We start from the raw sequence: 4,205 nt of genomic DNA on the forward strand, positions 1-4,205 counted from the left end.
TATTTGGGAGAAATTGGCATGAACATTGAGTCTTTTGATCCATGAACATATGTCTCTTCATTCATTTTCAAATACTTTTTTGTGTTCTTCTCATAATGCTTTGTCATCTTCTCCATTAAAATTTTTCCTATCTTCTGTTAGATTAATCACTGGGCACTTCACACTTTATCTTGCCATTATGAATGAGATCTTTATTTTTCCTATTACAGTTCCTAACTGGTCATGATTGATGAGTAGGAAGACTAGTAATTTTTTCTGTGTTGACCTTGTGTCCTAAAATATAGCTGAATTGAATTAAATGCTTTAATAGTTTATCTGTAAATTCTTTTTTTGTTTTTGTTTGGTTTGTTTGTTTTTTAATAAATCAGGCTTTTATTGTTCACAAGATTATTTGGGAGTTGCAAAATTTTTTCCCTATATTCCCCCATTCAATCTGGGCTGCCACAATCAGACAGACTGAAAACACAAGGACACATTTTTCTTGCATCTGTAGTGGAAACCTTAGCAGACAGCAAGAGCTCCAGGCCTGTCAGATAGATGCATTTTATGTATAAATTCTTTCGAATACCTATATAACAAGTATAATATGCAAGAAGAACACCTGCATTTCTTCCTTTCCAATTCTCATAACCCTTATTTTCCCTGGTGTTGTTGCATTGGCAAGGTTCTCCAGTGGGGAAAATAAGTCATGATAGCAGGCATTCTTGTCTTACTCCTAAGTTTAAAAGAAATGCTGCTGAAATTGGGCTATGTGAGTATGCTTGCTGTGGATTATTGATGGATAACCTTCGTCATGTTCGAAAAGTTTCCTTCCAACCCCAAACTGGTAAGGTTTATCATGAATGAATTTAAAATTTCATCAAATGCTTTCTCTGAATCTGTTAAATGAACATACATTTTCTCCTTTGATCTTTTGACATGGTGAATCACATTAATAAATTTTTCTAAGCTAAACATTTTTGCACTCTGGGGCAAACTCTAATTATACACCACTTTTTTCATTTTGCTAATATTTTTGTTTATAACTTTTGCGTCTAGAAGCTCAAGTGTGTGTATCAGTTCTCTACTGCAATAATAACAATTGTCCTAAACTTATTGATTAAAACAATAGGACTTCCCTGTGGCTCAGTGGTAAAGAATTCACCTGCCAATGCAAGAGACACGGGTTTGATGCCTGATCCAGGAAGATTCCACATGCCGTGGAACAAATAAGCCTGTGTGCCACAACTATTGAGCCTGTGCTCTAGAGCCTGGGAAGTGCAAATACTGAGCCCACGTGCTGCACATACTGAAGCCACACCCTGGAGCTTGTGATCTGCAACAAGAGGAGCCTCCCGAATGAGAAGCCCTTGGATCACAACTAGAGAGTAGCCCTCACTCTCCACCAACTAGAGAAAAGCCCACATAGCATCAAAGACCCAGCATAGCCAAAAATAAATAAGTAAATAAAAACAGCAAAAAGCATCTGTTCTATCTTAGTTTCTGTGGGTCAGGAATATGTGAGGAACGCAGCTGGGTGGTTTTGTCTTAGGGTCTCTCATTAGATGGCCAATAGAACAGCCAACCAAAGGGTCAACTATGACTGGAGGAAACACATCTAAGGTGACCCACTCATATGACTGGCAAACTAGTGCTCCCTATTGGCAGAAGGCTCAGTTCCTCATCACATGAGTCTCTCTACAGGGATGCTTGAGTGCATTTAAAACATAGCAACTCAACTCCAGAAAAATAAATGACCCAATCAAAAAATGGGCCAAAGAACTAAACAGACATTTCTCCAAGGAAGACATACAGATGGCACAAAAACACATGAAAAGATGCTCAACATCACTCATTATCAGAGAAATGCAAATCAAAACCACAATGAGGTACCATTACACGCCAGTCAGGATGGCTGCTATCCAAAAGTCTACAAGCAATAAATGCTGGAGAGGGTGTGGAGAAAAGGGAACCCTCTTACACTGTTGGTGGGAAAGCATATTAGTACAGCCACTATGGAAAACAGTGTGGAGATTTCTTAAACAGCTGGAAATAGAACTGCCATATGACCCAGCAATCCCACTTCTGGGCATACACACCGAGGAAACCAGATCTGAAAGAGACACGTGCACCCCAATGTTCATCGCAGCACTGTTTATAATAGCCAGGACATGGAAGCAACCTAGATGCCCATCAGCAGACGAATGGATGAGGAAGCTGTGATACATATACACCATGGAATATTACTCAGCCATTAAAAAGAATTCATTTGAATCAGTTCTAATGAGATGGATGAAACTGGAGCCCATTATACAGAGTGAAGTAAGCCAGAAAGATAAAGACCATTACAGTATACTAACACATATATATGGGATTTAGAAAGATGGTAATGATAACCCTATATGCAAAACAGAAAAAGAGACTCAGATGTATAGAACAGACTTGTGGACTCTGGGAGAAGGTGAGGGTGGGATGTTTCAAGAGAACAGCATCGAAACATGTATATTATCTAGGGTGAAACAGATCACCAGCCCAGGCTGGGTGCATGAGACAAGTGCTCGGGCCTGGTGCACTGGGAAGACCCAGAGGGATCGGGTGGAGAGGGAGGTGGGAGGGGGGACCGGGATGGGGAATACATATAAATCCATGGTTAATTCATTTCAATGTATGACAAAAACCACTGCAATGATGTAAAGTAATTAGCCTCCAACTAATAAAAATAAATGGAAAAAAAAGAAAAAAAAGAAAAATTAAAAATTAAAAAATAAAATAGCAACTGGCTTCCTCTAGAGAGAGCTGTCCATAGGGTAAGGCAGAAAAGCTGTAGTGGCTTTTATGGATTAGCCTCCACAGATGTATGCTGTTACTTCTGCAGCACTCTAGTGAACACACAGACAAGCCACAATTCACTGTGTGAATATACATAAGGATGTGAATATCAGGAGATGAGGGTCACTAGGGGCCATCTTAGAGGATGGCTACCAGTGAGATTGGTTTATAATTTTCTTTTCTTGAGCCAATCTTGTTTGGCTTGTATCAAGAATATACCAACCTCAAAAATTAAGTTACCTGGTTCAATTCTATGAAGTAGTTCTTTGAAGGTTCAATAAAGCCTTCCTCTTAAAACTCACATATTTTGAAGAGAGATATTTGATTCATTGTACAATTATTAACAACTAATCAAAAATTTCTATACTTTCTTGGTTCATCTGATTATTCATATTTTTAGAAAAATATTTTCTGTTTTTAATTTCACTGACTATAAATTGCTCTATCATTTTCTTACTATATTGTTTTAAATTTCTACTTTTTTTCTAGTTATGTCTATTTTTTGCTTCTAATATTACTTATTCAAGACTTTTTTTTTCTTGATGAATCTTGCTGAAAGTTTGTGTGTTATGGACTTCCCTGGTGGTCCAGTGGTTAAGAATCCACTTGCCAATGCAGGAGACACAGGTTCAAACCCTGACCTGGATTCCACATGCCTTGAGGCAACTAAGCCCCTGTGCCATAACTACTGGAGCCCATGAGCTGCAGCTACTGAAGTCTGAGTACCCTTGAGCCTGTGTTCCACAAGAGATGCCACCTCAATGAGAAGCCCACACACCACAACTAGAGAATAGCCCCCACTTGCCACAGCTAGATAAAGGCCATGCACAATAACAAAGAATCAGCACAACTGTAAATAAATAAATAATTTTTTTAAATAAATAAAAAATAAAAGCTTGTGTGTTGTGTTTTTTCACTAAACTGCTTTTGTATTTTGTTTCTTTGTGTCCTACTTTGCTAACCTCACTATATTTACTAATCTCCTCCCCTACTTACTTTATATGCAGAGTACATCATGCAAAATGCCAGGCTGGATGAATCACAAGCTGTAGTCAAGATTGTTGGGAGAAATATCAACAACCTCAGATATGCAGATGATACCACCCTAACGGCTGAAAGCAAAGTGGAGCTAAATAACATCTAGATGAAAAGGCTGGCTTAAAATTCAGCATTCGAAAAACTAAGATCATGGCATCCTGTCCCATCACTACATGACAAACAGAGGGGAAAAGTGGAAGCAGTGACAGATTTTCTTTCCTTGGGCTCCAAAATCACTGCAAATGATGAGTGCAGCCATGAAATTAAAAGACACTTGCTCCTTGGAAGAAAAGCTATGACAAACCTAGACAGTATATTAAAAAGCAGAGACCTCACTTTGCCAGCTTCCCTTGTGGATC

At 38.6% G+C, this 4,205-nt stretch overlaps 1 non-coding gene across 1 annotated transcript; it reads right to left on the bottom strand.

Moving 5' to 3' along the window:
- Positions 1-412: 412 nt before the first annotated feature.
- LOC139034926 (small nucleolar RNA SNORA31) lies at positions 413-543 on the bottom strand. Its single transcript, XR_011487495.1, has one exon. It is a non-coding gene; the product is annotated as a small nucleolar RNA SNORA31 (small nucleolar RNA).
- Between the last annotated feature and the right edge of the window lie 3,662 nt (positions 544-4,205).

The sequence above is a fragment of the Odocoileus virginianus genome, chromosome 4 (assembly GCF_023699985.2).
Source record: "Odocoileus virginianus isolate 20LAN1187 ecotype Illinois chromosome 4, Ovbor_1.2, whole genome shotgun sequence".
Lineage (NCBI taxonomy): Eukaryota > Metazoa > Chordata > Mammalia > Artiodactyla > Cervidae > Odocoileus > Odocoileus virginianus.